This window comes from Empidonax traillii, unplaced genomic scaffold (assembly GCF_003031625.1).
Source record: "Empidonax traillii isolate 1590-97213 ecotype Southwest subspecies unplaced genomic scaffold, ASM303162v1 scaffold23:size2178997, whole genome shotgun sequence".
NCBI classification, from domain to species: domain Eukaryota; kingdom Metazoa; phylum Chordata; class Aves; order Passeriformes; family Tyrannidae; genus Empidonax; species Empidonax traillii.
The window spans coordinates 1,936,090-1,950,744 of NW_020955216.1; the positions used below are offsets into that span (position 1 = coordinate 1,936,090).

At 45.5% G+C, this 14,655-nt stretch overlaps 1 protein-coding gene across 4 annotated transcripts in view; it reads left to right on the top strand.

The window, feature by feature from the left end:
- Nucleotides 1-14,655, top strand: part of ANKRD11 (ankyrin repeat domain 11) — a 131,680-nt gene that overhangs the window by 16,843 nt on the left and 100,182 nt on the right. For 3 of the 4 annotated variants that reach the window (XM_027904078.1, XM_027904085.1, XM_027904094.1), the window contains exon 2: nucleotides 6,947-7,026. The gene's annotated coding sequence lies outside the window, so the exon portion shown is untranslated. Of the gene's footprint in view, nucleotides 1-5,814; nucleotides 5,834-6,946; nucleotides 7,027-14,655 lie in introns of those variants that run through there. The other variant, XM_027904100.1, reaches the window with a different exon arrangement.

Consider the following 14,655-nt stretch of genomic DNA (forward strand, 5'->3'; position numbering starts at 1 on the left):
ATCCTTTTCACCAATCAGCATTCAGAGAGGATAGGAAATAGTTCAGGTATTAATAGTAACCTGTATCCAATTTGCTATAAAATTGCACGGATGCAAATCTCTGGGCCTGCAGAGGTGACAGGTGTGTTTGTCACTCTTCTGAAAAATGGTCTGTATTTTCTCAACGTGTTAGAATTGAGCATGGAGGAAGAAATGCAGATTCATATTTTAAATAAAGGGGAGCTCGTCCTGGCCCAGTAGCATTGTTCACCCTCCTCCTTCCCTTAGGAGAATGTACAGAGGGAATTAGTGGAATTTTATGGTGAAGTCACAGGAAGGGATTCAGTCTGGAGACAGGAAGGATGTGTTTGTTCCACGTCAGACATGTATTTAGGAGGAATGGAAAGGAGAAGGTACCTGGACTGTGACAGCAACTATGAGCGCACTTTAAATTATGGCTTTAATTCCAGCAAAATCCTTCTTGCCTTTATTGAGTTGGTGAAGGCCAACATCTTGGAGCTCAATCCCTATCCCTAGAAATGTTCAGGGCCAGGTTGGACAGAGCTTGAAGCAATGTGGTCTAGTGGAAGGTGTGCCTGCCCATGGCAGGAGGTGGAACTGGATGAGCTTTAAGGTACTTTCCAACCCAAACCATTCCACGATTCTTTGATTAATTAGGACAAATTGGAGCTTCAGGATTTTCTAGCCTGGCTAAAGGGCACGGTGGGGATTTCTAGCTCTCAGAGATGGACACTACTTGTGTCTGTGTTCAGAACTCACCTCTGAGTGTCCCCTTTGGTAAGTCGGTTTATGCTTCATCTTGCATCTTTCAGAGCTCAAATGGGAGAAGTTCCCCTGGGTCACTGGGGTTATCTGAAGTGCAGACAGATTTTGGGCAAACCGAAGCTGGAAACCTGGCACCTCCGTTTGTTTGCTGACTGAATCCTAGCAATTCTTCTGCAGGTACCTGTGGGCAGGAATTGAGTAATCTCCAGGCAGGTTTTTGCTGAAAACTTATATTCTGTAGCTATTGAGTATATGTTTTCTAATACTTGATTAATTTAGTTTTCCCATAAACCTTTCTAATTGTCAGTATCTGGAAATCTTACTGCTCATGCTTTATTCCTCACTAGTTTTCCTTTATTCCTTCTTGGTTTTATGCCCAGGGAGAGCATTTGTTGTCTGAGCCTCCTACCTTTCACTTGAACTTAGTGTATATTGATTTCTTTGTGGACCTGGAAGTCTTTTCCTAGATAATATTTGATATTTCAGCTGTTATGCCCTGAATTTTACATGTCTGTGTATGCTGCAGTACATAAGCTTTGTTATTCACGCTGTCTTTGTGTCTGACTGAAATAATTGGGTTGGATGCTTACTACTTCTCAGGTGGGGCTCAGCAAATATTCAGGATACAGAGGTCACATTTTGTTTTTATTTTCGTGTGAACTAAACCTGATCATGGATCAGTTCTGCTTGGGATATCCACACCGCTGTGCATCCTGTGTTTTCCAAATGGCTTAGGAATTGAGAGCTTAGCTACACTAAAATAAACGGCTTGAGGGTTCTGTAGATGATGATGAAGTTTCTGGCTGGCTGATGAACCAGTTCAGGTGGTTTGAGAGCAGATCTGCTGCTGCTGGTCTGCGCTGAGGGTTTTTTGGGAGCATATTCTCACGGGTTAATGTGGATCTTCATTTTCCTGTGTCTCAGTAATAATGATGTGTTCTCCCAGAGCCAGACAGAGAATCTTTGCTTTGCACGTGCAGGTCACGTAATGAAGAAATGAGCCTGATGATCCATCTTTTTGGAAGAGATTCAGCCAGACTGGAAGGACCTAGCAGTCTTAGGGAATTACATTTCGTACTGGAGCTCTGAAAATGAAAAATGGCAAGGTCTAGAGGATTGTTTGGAGCATTGGAGCTGACAGACAGGGGTGCCTGTAGCTCCCTGGGCTGCTGAAGGGGTGGTGGACAACTATTTTTGGGTATTTAAACCTTTTTCTTACTTCCATTCATGACAGAGAGGCCACTTGATGGAAGTTACTGCTTTTGTTAGGCTGGTGCTGCTTGTGTAGTTAAGACTTCTTTGTCCATTTGCTGATGGATTTCATGAAGAATTTCCTCATGGAGAGGGCTGTCAGGCATTGGAAGTGTCTGCCCAGGGAGGTGGCGGAGTCCCCATCCCTGGAGGTGTCCAAGGAATGACTGGATGTGGCATTCAGTGCTCTGGGCTGGGTGACAAAGTGGGAATTGGGCACAGGTTGGACTCTGGTCTTGGACATCTTTTCCAGCCTTAATGATTCTGGGATAAAAGTGCTCAATCTTTAAGGCATTTACCATTATTAAAACAAGGGGAGGTTTTTTTTTTAGCTTGAGCAGACTAAATCATGGAAAACAGCATCCTCAGCCCAGGTCTTGTCTGTGGTTACTGGTGCAGCCTTGAGCTGCAGCCCAAGGCTGTTCAGAGCAATCCCAGCAGCTCTGGTTTGACTTAGGACTTTCCACTCCTTGAAGAAACCACAGAAGGGTGGTCAGAGTGAAGGAGGAGAGGAGGGAACCTGCTCCTGTGTTTCCAGCACTCATTACTGTGTGCACAGAATTGAACAGTCTAGTTCAGTGGAAGCTGTTTGGGCTTGTTCTGCTGCCACATCACGCCAAGATCCTCTAAGTTCCTGCAGAGATTTGGAGCTGGGGCTCTTTTGAGAGCCCCAGGTTTTTACCCTGCCAAGTACCTTTCAGACTGCTTTTGTGGATCTTTCCAGGAGAAACATTAGGTAGTTTTAGAAGTTTGTGATTCTGAGATATTCTTTGTGGTAGCAAACTTTAAATATCTGGTATGAAGAGACCAGATAACCAGTAGTGAAGTTGGCATGTCCAGCAATTCAGAGTTCGCTGCTCAGCTGCGTCTTGCGTACTTACAAGGGATAAACTCTGTGAAATGTTCGTTTCTGCTGATAATTAGTTTTTTAGCTTAATGAAATTCAAACATTTATGGTATAAAAGAGTTTAACCTTTTTTTTATTTATTTTTTTTTTTTGCACAGATTTTGGGGAATATGTGAGACATGTTAAAAATACTTCTTGTGGTGAGGCCCTGGCACAGGTTGCCCAGAGAAGTTGTGGCTGCCCCATCCCTGGGAGTTGGACGGGCCTTGGAGGTGTCCCTGCCCATGGCAGGGGCTGGAATGAGATGAGCTTTGAGGCTCTTCCAGCCAAAACCATTCTGGGATTCTGTGGTTTGTCATCAGAGATCCTGACCTCTCTTAGTTCACTGGAAGTCTCCAATCAGCTTGGTCATTCCTGAATTTAGGCTTCTGTCAACCCCCAGTTCCCTGTAGTCTGTGTTGTCCATGTGAGACTTTCAGTTAAAACACTCAAAGAACAATTTAGTTACAGAGGAATCTTATCTTTCCCTTCTTTTGTGCTTGGTATAATGGGAAAAATTGACCCTTGGGCTTTTCACCCGCACCAGTGTCTTGATCTGTGTTTTTGAGGACAGTACCAGGCTATTTTGTATTTTTTCATCAAGTGGCACAGATGACAGTAGTCTTAAAAACTGTAGATCTCAGCATACCTATTATTTTCAGGGTAAAATAAAGGAACTTTAAGACTGAGAATATATCACCTGCTTCAGTTCTTTCTGAAAGCCATCAAATTAAATTTTATTTGATGCTACGATTTTGTCACAATCAAACAGTGAAAGGTTTTTTTTGAGGACTAGTGGAATTTTCTCTGTGCTTTGGCTTTTCACTTGAGTAATTGGTGCTGTTTGAGCATAGTTGGGATGTGATTGCTGGGGAAGTATTTGGAAATTGTAGTGAAAGGCAGCTCCTGGAGCTCACCCCGTTGCTGGGAATCTCTCTGTAAAGGGGGAGAGCGGCTGTGGAAAATGACAGTTTGTGTGTGTGCCTGGAGATGGCTGGGCTGGGAGCTGCTGATAGGCTGGAGGGCACTGCAGTTGGGTATTTATCTCAAATTTATGGGGATTTCTTGGAAACAACTCTTTTCCCCATTCCAGCAGGTGAAAGCTGTGGCTGTGCTGTCTCAGTCTGGTCAGGCAGTCACAAAGCTCTGCTGAACATGCAAATGGAGTGCATTGAAAAACACTTCTGAATTTCCCCTCCCTCCAAATTTGTTGTCCGTGTTCCCTCTTGATTCTGTGTTGGAGGAAATGGAGCTTATCTAAGTGCAGGAGCTCCGTGGTGTCCCGTGTGCTCCCCTGTGTATATTTTCACTGGAGCCCTCGGAGAGATGCCTCATTGAAATTCTGTCTCTTCATGGAATTATTGTGAGGGAAGCAGATGAGTGCTGTGGAAAAAGGCTCTCCTAGTCCCTGGAGATTTTTTCCATTCAGAAGTTAGTCTCAACTAGAATCTAAATCTCATCCTGAAATTCTGTTACGCTGCTTAGTTCTGGATCACCAGAAAATCTGAATTGATGCAAGTCTGACTTTGAATCCAAAAACAACTTCTTGCCTTAAAGCAGCACTAATGAGAAGGGGAATCGTGCTGGAAAAGTTGCTGTGCAAGTATTATTGTGCTCCATAGGGCTGCAGTTGCCATCAGGGGATCCCTCAGTGCTCCAGGACTCCCTGGCCTTGGAGAAATCTGTGAGGTAGCCATGTGTCTCCTGCTCTTCTCAAAGAAAAATGTCAGAAAACTTTCTTTTGCTCATCTGGAGAAGTTTACCTGCCACAGGATTCCTTTCTTTGCATCAGGACTGTGTGCCTGTACGTGTTCCTCTGGGTTTTTGAGTTTATTTTGGCCTGCTCCTTTTCACTGATTTTCCAAACACTTCCCTTGGTTCAGCTGGAAGCAGCTCTGCCCTGGATGCAGCTGTGTTGCTCATCTGGACATCTTCCCTTCGACTCTTTGTTGGGGAGTGAAAGATTCCCAAAACAAACAAGGCTCTCCTGGGGTTCCCGATCTCTTCCACTGTGTATCTGTCCTGGCTGGCCTTGGGGTCTCTCCTGGGTGATTCTTGGAAGGCAGATGTCCAAATCCAGCTAAATCAGAAGTTGTAAGGAGATGAGCAGCAATAAAGTATAAAATTGTCACCAGCTCTGCAAGGCCAGTCCCAGTGTGACAGCGTTATGGGGAACTAAATCTGTTGTTTAAAGAAGTGTCTGGCTCCAGAGCGTGATGTGAGGGGGCTGGACCTGGAAGTTTTGCAGATGGAATTTGGGACAGGAGTAATAGATAAAACAAGGTTTAAAAGCAGTGGTTGAAGCCCCATGGTGAAAACATGGGTGTGAGAGCACTCAGTGCCTTGGTCTGGTTGACAAGGTGGTGTTGGCTTAAAGGTTGGACTCAGTGATCTCAGAGGTCTTTTCCAGCCTAAATGATTCTATGGGACCATTTGGGGAAAGAACACAAGAAGCTGAGTGTTCTCAGTGAGTATGAGAGGAGGGAGAGGAGGAAGACCATCAGCATGTGGAGATGCAAAGAGTTATAGTGGTCTTGGAGTTGGGGAATCTTTAGCCCTTTGAAAGGGGCAGCTGGAAATGGAGCAAACAAATAAAAGCTGAAGAGAACGTGTTTTGTACTTTTTAGTTCCCCACCTATAACTCTATATATGTGAGTGTTTGGGTAAAAAATTGGGGTTTAGAACTTCTGCTTTTAGAAGGAAAGGTAATTTGGAAGAAACCTAGATTTTCCCACTGTCAGCTGGAACAGAGGTTGGTCACTGTGTGCCTCGGTGTGGTTTGCAGTGTCTGGAGATGGGATGGGATGTGGGATTTTGGGGAATTTGGCATGAGCAGGATATGGAGCTTGGAGTTCTCCCTTTTCACCTCTTTGTACAGCACAGAGTAACTGCAGTTGGACTGGAAAAGGCTCAGTGTTCCCAGTACCTCAGGTACTGCTGCTCTCCTGGCAGAGTTGGGCTTTAGCAGTTTGGACCTGCAGTGCATCAGCAGCTTATTTCTTTGCAGAAAGTTCCTTTCCTGACCTGTTTCTCTGGGGAAGTGTAGCAGAAGCTCAAGTTTTTCTGGGATAAGGCAGTGTTTTACACGTGGCTGTGTCCAAGCTTTGCTCTTCCACACTGCCAGCCCCCAACAGGCTGTTTGTAGTTCAGACTTTTCTCCGGTGACTTATGCAGGTTCCCACCAAGCTGTGCCATCCCAAACTCAGCCCCTCTGCTGGGGATGACTGTGACTCTTGGGGGATCTCCTCTGGAACAGATTGGCTTGTTCTGCCTGGGGGGGAATTTATTTGTGAGCAGATGTGCTGGTGGGACATGAGCAGAGCCGGGAGACCCCTGGGATGGAGCAGCCTGGGCTGACTCCTATGTCCTGGGAACATGAGGAGTACAGGACTTGGGCTTGGAATCTGTCAGCCCTTTCATGTGCCAGTTAATGAATGTGATTCCCCTTTGCCTTGGGTGCTGAGAGCTCCTGCTGGTTCCTGCCCGGCGTTGGAAATTTTACTTCAGGAATTTGTAGCTGAAAAAATATCCTTGAAAGTACAGTGAGAGCTGGTTGGAAAATAAAGGTAGAGGCTTGTAGTGGATTCACTGCTATTGAGAGCAAAGGTGTGCTTGGAAAGAGAGTGGCTGTGTTGTGGATAATTCCATGAGTTGTTTGGGAAGGTGAATTCCTGGTGTGGGAGCCCATACTGACCCTGCCTGTCTTTGGTTCATGAGCTGCTCACAGTTTGGGGGCTGACATACCTTTTTTTGTAAATAAAATGGCTCTGAAACCACACAGATGGTCACAGAAACCTTGAGACAAGTGATTTTTTTTTTTTTTAATCTATTATCAGAAAGTTAGGGAATGTGGTAGATGCTCGGCTGAGCTTCCACTATTCCTTGTGTTCCTCTGTTTGTACAGACTTGTTATCAGAGAGTTTATTTCTGGATTAGGCAAGTGTTTGTACTTGGTAACCTTCATGTACCCAAATCCAGCATGCATGTTGTGAATAAAATTCCCTTGGGTTAATTTTCTAATGAACCTATTCCTCTGTTTTTCAGATTACACAGCGTTTTTGGGACACACCTCTGTTGGATTTTAATATATGTCCTGCTAAGAAGAGCTTTCAACTATGGAATCGGTAAATATTGACTTTAGTTCTATCTAAATATTCTGGTTTATTCCCTAATAAGAGCTCGTGTCCCTGTTGGAGTGTTTGGTTTTGCCTTTTTTAAAAGTCTTTATTTTCTGAAATTTGAAGGTAAAAATTGCAAATTCCCTGGAATAATAAAAGGTACTAATCAGGAATATCTTAGGAGCTGTCTGTAGTTCTGAGATGCCTTTTAATTTTAGATAATTTTGATTATATGAAGTTTTTCCCTGACTTCAGTGAAATAAAAGTGAAGTTTCCTGTGTAGGCAGTTCCAGCACAAGTTTGCCCAGCAGACTATGCAGGTTGTTGGTGATGCTGAGTGTTAAGTAATATCATGGTCCTCTTTCTTTATCTTTGCTTTCAAAATGTCTTGAAAAAACCCAAAGTCTATTAGTTTCCGAATGTTATGTCTCCTTGTGATTAGTCTAATTGAAACAGATGGCACCTACGTTTCATTTTGGGCAGAGAAACCTCCCAATCTGCTGAGACTACAGTTTGATTCAGTGTTAGGATTCAACTTTTTGAGAGCATTAGCAGATGTAGAAATAACAGGCTGTCGTAGAGTGGAATTTAGGGGGGAAAAATGAGATTTTTTGCCTCTGTTTCATGATAGAGGCTGGTGCTGTCCTGGAGGTGTGGATGGAGCTGGAGGCAGGGGGTTGTTCTGGCTTTTTTTTTGGGGTTGTTATGGCTGGTGTTTCTGCAGTGCTGGTGGTTTGATGTGCTGGGAGCTGATTAAAAGCTGTATGAGCTCATCTGGGCAGTGCATGTCATGGAGGGGTTCAAGGTCACCCCCAGCAGGCCTGGGAATCCTATGGAGAAGGCTCCCAGTGTACAACTCCAGTGTGCAGCTCCTGCCTTGGGGCTCTGGTCCTTGGCTGACCTCTGGGTTCCTGCTGCAGTGGGATTATTTGTGTTGAAGTTGTTGTCATCATGAGGAAGGCTGTTGGTGAAGAAGAGTTGCTCCATGTGGAAGTCCAGCCCTGCCCTATCAGGTCCCTTTGCAGGCTGGAAGGTGCCTTTTGTCCTGGATTTTGAAGGGGGAAAATAAAAATCATCGTATTTAGTGTGTCCATAATAATTGCAAGGTAGTCAGGTGGAGACAAGATGTTATTTCAGCTTCCCCTGGTGAATATTAATAGCAGGAGAAACCTTTCACAGTGGAACAAAGCAGAGCAGGCATCGGTGACTCTCCCTGGGCTGTTAAGTAATTAAAGTGTATCAGGTGTGAGCCCTTTTCCCAGTGTGTGCAGGAGCTCCTTCATCCTTCGTAGGAGCTCAGCAGGGCCCCGAAAAACCTGGCTCAGCCTTGACATCAGTGATAAACCAGGCTGGTTGCTGCCTGTTTTATTTTCTAGCTGGGGACAAAGATGCTTAATTCTGAGTTCTGAAGTAAATAGTGTTTGGCTTTTTGAAAGCAAAGCATCCTTTTAGAAGCAGGGTAACAAAAACTTACCCAATATTCAGTTGTATTTGAGTGACCCTGTTTGGAAGGGTTTGCTCAATACAAGCCAAGTTCTTCATAGTCACAGAAGGGTTTGGGTTGAAAGGACCTTAAAGCCCCTCTTCTTCCATCCCCTGCCATGGGCAGGGACACCTTCCACTAGACCAGATTGCTCCAAGCCCCGTCCAACCTGACCTTCCAGGGATGAGGCAGCCACTTTTCTGGGCAGTGGTATCTTCTTTTTTCTGTTGGCAGCAGGAATGGCTGCATCAGTTTGGGCTCGTCCTGGGGTTTGGTGACTCAACTGGTCCCCAGCACCAACAGCTGGAGAGATCCGTGTGTTCCCAACACCTTCACAAGGAAGCAGAGGGGCCAAGGCTTTCTCCAGGCAGCAGCTTTAGTGGTGGCCTTGGCAGTGGTGTTTCAGGGAGTTCCTAATGAATATGCAGGTGTGGGATTAAAAGGATGAATGAGGAGCACGGAGCAGAATTGCTTTCCGAGCTGCAGCCGCGCTCTGACCTCCTGAGAAGGGCACGAGTGTAAAGCTGAGGCCTGTAGTGGAAAAGCAATTACAATCCAGGCTGCCAGGATTGAATTGTCCTCGGAAAGTCAGATGCTGCAATAATAGGAGCGTTGTTTAGCTGGAACGTGACTTCACTTAAATGCTCTGTGTTTTTCTATTAATGCTCTTAAATGTGTTCATATATGGGTCTCAATTTTTACTACTTTGAGGGGAATCGAGCTCAGTATTCCTCTAGGAAGATATTTCTCTGCATGGAAGTATTCTGATGAGTTTGCTGGCTTTTTTCCATGTGTTTCAATTCTTATCCCTTCTAGATTAGAGGTGCTGGAAAATAAAACACCAGCGTTTCTTTGTTCTTTAGCATGTTGGTCACCACTCAGCCAAGGAGAGCGGTTTCCATGGGTCTTGGGATATGGGACTATTGGCTTTCAGGGGGAGAAGCTGATGTGTTATGAAGGAGGGCCAAGAGAATGGAGGGGAAGCCACGGGCAAGTGGAATTACTAGTGTCATGTTAATAATTCTGAGAGAATTGGATTTCTTCAACCTGGAGAAAAGAAGGCTCTGGTGAGACTTTAGAGCCCCTTCCAATGTCTAAAGGCAGGGATAGATGGGATATTGGAAAGAAACTCTTCCCTGTGAGGGTGGTGAGGCCCTGGCACAGGTTGCCCAGAGAAGCTGTGGCTGCCCCATCCCTGGAAGTGTTCCAGGACAGGTTGGACAGGGTTGGGAACAACCTGGTCTAGTGGATGGTGTCCCTGTCCCTGGCAGGGGGGTGGAATGAGATGAGCTTTGAGGTCCCTTCCAACCCAAACCAGGCTGTGATTCTAGGGAGCATTAAAGAACTAAAGCTGTGTCGTTTGTGGCTTTGCTGACTTTTGCTGTGGAACCCTTTTCCTTGAAAAAGTACAGATTTTGGGAGTGCTATAAAACAGCTGGGTGGCTCTCCAGGTGCAGATTTGTCTGGAGTGTTTCACAGGATCCAGACTGGATTTGTGCTGCTGCCTAGCTCAGCCTGGGAAGGGGAGGTGGGTTTGGAGAGCATCCCATGGTGCTTGTACACTGTCGTACCTGCGTGGGAGGTGGGTCCTCACAGCCCTTGGGAGCAGTAAACCTGTGTGTCCAGGTTGTGCTCTCTTGGACAGCACCAAAGTGACAAACTCCAAATTTAATTTTCAAAGCTGTATCTTCACTGCCAGCAGAGGTTAAGTAGAGGTGGCTTAACTGTGAGTCTGGGCTTCTTTGTGTGTCAAACAGGCCTTGAGTTTTTGGACACAAAACCCTGCTGAGACCTACAGGAAAGAGCTTTAAATCCTTCCCCCTGTCCCCGTGAAAAAGCTGCTTTTTCAACTGTAATCTCAGCACAAGCGTTTGCTTTGAGTGGTTGAATTGCTGCTTTTACAGTTCTCTGTATTTTCCCAGAATTTGTTAAATTGCCAATGTTATTCACATGCCACTTTTGGCAGGTGCCACCTACATGCCCTCAATTTGAACGTACCTTTCAGTAGAAGTGTAGGTAGGGAGGCTCCTCTCTTGCATGTCAGATGTTGGAGAGCGCAGCACTTCCACTAATTCACTTTCCCTGACCTTTCCACTGCTAATAAGCCAAGCTGGAGCACAATGCAGCACCTTAATGAACAGACCTGAACTGAGCAGGGGCTGCTTTGAAAAATGTCTCGCTTGACTTGTTCCTTGGGTGTAATTCAGCTCCAAGTGTATCCACAGCACAGATGGGAGTTATTGATGAGAGCAACCCACAACCAAATACAACCTTGTTCCTCCTTCCTCTTGTGTTTCAAACTAGAGAAAGCCGTGTCAATAATTGCCTAAAAAGAAGGAAAATAGTTGAGTTTTTTCCCTTGACTCTACTTGGCTTGGAATAATCTTATTCTTTGAGAGGGCTGTATTGTGACCTAATTCTTAAAAGAAATCTACTTTGGAGTTGGGATTTTGTACAGGAAAAAGTTCATTAAAACAAGCTCATAACGCAGACAATGCAAGGGATCATCACTTCCAGTAACTACCAGTCTGTAACTTCACATATGAAGATTCCTGAGCCACCCAGCCCTGGTGACACAGGGAGGCTGGATTTAGGGAAGGGATCTGTAGGTTTTTTGGTGATTAAGAGGCCTGTTCCCACTTCCATTGTTGTGCAAAGGCATTCCTGGGTGTGACCTCTTGGGAAAGTAAAAGTGCTCGGGGCAGACTGTGCTGTGGGGAGCTAGGGGAGTGTTTGTATGGGTTTATTTATTTACATGTGTTTTATGGAGCACTGAAGGGTGTTCTCCAAAGTTCTGGTCCCCACCCTGAGGAAGTGACACTCTGGCTGGGAGGTGACAGGGAGTGAAGTAGAAGTGTGACACAAAACTGGCTGAAATCCCTTCCAAAGGTGTCCATCAAGGTGTGATTGAGTGCAGATGATGCAGATGAACAGCAAGAGACGTTCCCACCCCAGGAGCCCCCAAAGGCCCATGGGTAGAACCAGGCTCAACGTTGTACTTCTGGAATGAAGTTTGGGATGTCCTTGTTCCTTCCCCTTTTGTGTAGATACTGGTGAACCTGGGGATTTTGACATTTGAAACCCTGAGTTCTTTAAGTGGGGGGAAAGTTTGGGGTTTTTTTTGTGTTTCCTGTCTTGGGAATGCTGAGGGAGCTGCATCGGTGACTTGGGCATCTTCAGTGGGGCTACAGGTGTATGACAGGAACACACCAGCTGCTGGACACCCTCTGAGGTGGGAATTGTGCTTGGAACTGTAAAATAGTAGGTGATCCAGAGTGTGTGTTATGGAATCCTTATATGGAAGGTGGTTTGGTTGAGCCACTCAAGTATCTGACATGAACAGGGAGCTGCTCAGCAGTTTTTCCAGTGCTGTGTGGTATCCCTGTTCTGTGGTGGTTTGCTGGACTTCTTCAGAAATCCAAGGCTGGATTGTCTTTAGCAAGTTAATGTTTTAATGGGTATTTTGATCTTGGGTTGTGACTGAACGGGCTGTTTGTTTCCATTTGCTGGAGATGTACAAGAACTGAGAGGGGAGCTTTTGGGTGTTTTGCAGAAACTTGTGGATATGAAGTGAGTGAGGGGCTGTTGTCTGTGCCCACCATGGCAGAGCCCCCTGAGGGCTGGAATTCCTGGAAGCGTTCCCTGTGCCTGGGTGTTTTGGGAAGCTGGCATGCCTGGCTTTGGCCTCAGAAGTGGCTTTGGGTTGGTGGACAAACCCTGACAGCTCTACTTTCCCTCAGAGCTGTTCCATCCATGGTCTGCCTTCCCCACCACTCCAGCTTACCCTGGAGTGGGCAGATGGCTGCAGGAGCTGCCTCGGGGCGTTTTGGGAAGGCAGAGCCGTTGGAGAGGGCTGGGGCAGAGCAGCAGTGAGTGAAGCACATTTCTGGGGCTGTGGGACTGGCTGAACCTCAGCGCTTCCCCCGAGAGTGGCGTCTCAGCTGCAACGCTTTTGACTCTTGAATTTGGAACAGACTTAGCAGCTCACCTTTGGGGGTGGGAGCTTCTGAGGTTGTCAATACTATTGCCTGGAACCATCTGTTCCTACCACTAAATAGCTGCAAAAATCAGTAATTCATTCCCTATTTTTTTTCTTTTTGGTGGAGCTTGGGTGTAAATCTTCTCCCTTGTTATTTTTATGGGCTCCCTCATTATGGAAGACAAGCATCTCCCTGGCGCTGGAACTGATGTTCTTGCTTTAATCTTTCATCTGAATTTATTTGAAATTTAAATCCATGTCGTTATCAATATTAGGGAGAACTCTGGAGCACAAGAGCTATTCCTGGGGAACTTGGTGCTTGGGCTCTCTTATCAACCGGGAATGGGCTTGTGTAACATCACCTTTCTGGGTGAAGCGCTCCGGGAGGAGCAGGGACAGCAGATGTGTGTAGGGGTTATTTTAGGAAATCGCCACTGCAAATGGATGCTGTGTTTGCTTTTGCAGGTAGAATTGGTCATGGATTCTTTTTTTTTGTTTTTTTGCCGTAGTGAATAACAATCCAAGTGGAATGGCCCCGGTGGTGCTGACCTGGTGGTGACAGAGGGGGAGGCAGCACTCATGGTTCTTGTGTGGGAGTCACAGGAACACTGAAAACAACATTGATTGTGGGACAGACACAGACCACTGTGATATTATTCTGAGTTTTCCTGGGCTGGGATTTCACTCCAAGGCTTAAGCTGCAGAATTGAGGTAGATTGATATCATATAAATGTGTTTGGGATGGCAGGTGCTGGGGACTGGGGTTCAGTTTGATGCTGTCACATGGCAGGTGGTGATGATGCTTTTTTAGTACAAAAGGACTTGGGACCCTGAGCAACATGGTGTAGTGGAAAGTGCCCCTGCCCATGGCAGGGGAGATGAGATCAGCTTTAAGGTCCCGCCCAACCCAAACCATCCTGGGATTCTATGACTTTCCTGCCTGAGGCCAGGTGTTCACTGGAGTTTTTAGTCTCTTCCTTACTGTGTCACTGGAGTTCAGTTTTCCAGAAGTTGGGTTTTGTCTGATCTGAAAGAACAGCACTTGGATTTTGATGGAGTTTGTATGTCTGGACTCACCTTGAGGTATAAAACTGTGAAAATACAGCTATTGGTTCCTGGTGTACCCTTCGGAAAATGTTGGTGCTTTTAGGATTCAGAGGTTTGCAGGAAAAGTTGTAGTTAAAAAACTGTCATGTGCCTTACAGGGAGGCTCAGACTCCATGGGGCAGAGCCAGGTGGTTTCAGAGCACATTCCCTGTGATTTTCCTTGGCTGACATTTAACCTTAATTCTGAGTTTCCTGGAGTCTTCTCAACCAGTTTGGTGAGAGATGGGGTGTCAGTGGCAGTGCTGGATGTGTTCATGTGGGCACCTCCAGTCTCTTCCTCAGGCTGACGGGATGGAGATGATCTCTAGTGATGAGCCCAACACTGACAACAAGGGAACACGGGGAAATATTTGGAGGAACTGCAAAACTGAGGGAAACTGGTCAGTTTGGTGGATAGGGGTGGGTAGGGTGGGAGGAGCTCTTTGATTTTGGCCATTTTTATCCTTTTATATAATTCTTCAGCTGTTGAACGGTACAAGGATTCAAAGGTCAGCGTTGAATAGCTCTGGTTATTCTCTGCTGGACCCAGACTTATTACGGGTGTCATATGAGAAATATACTTTCTTTTTATGTTGCACAGTCAGAAGAAAATTATTTTGTTGTCTTCAGTAGTTTTTACCTCATTCTTGTAGTCTTGCCAATATCCTGTAGTTGTTTTTTGCAGGAAGCCTTTCAACGTTCTCTTAATTGGAATTAACTGTTGTAAGAGAAATGCACGTTTGGGTTGAAGATAATGTAGGAAATAAATATTCAGAGAAATTTATTTTAGGTTAAAGGAAAAATGGTCATTGGAGAGTTTTGCTTTGGAGCTGTAACTTTGGAGAGGTATAAGGAAGGGTTTAAGGATAAAGGAATAAACCAACTCTGTTCCTGAGTCCTGCCTACAACTTCCTCGTGAGGGAAGTTGGACTGGGTGATCCTTTTTGGGTCCCTTCCAGCTCTGGGTATTTCATGATTCCATGATTATCTTGAATAACCTCAGTGACTGGTACTAAGTCTACTCGTTATTGTATTGTAAATTATGTTCATTAACATAATTACACAGTTTTAGTGCTACATGGAAGTT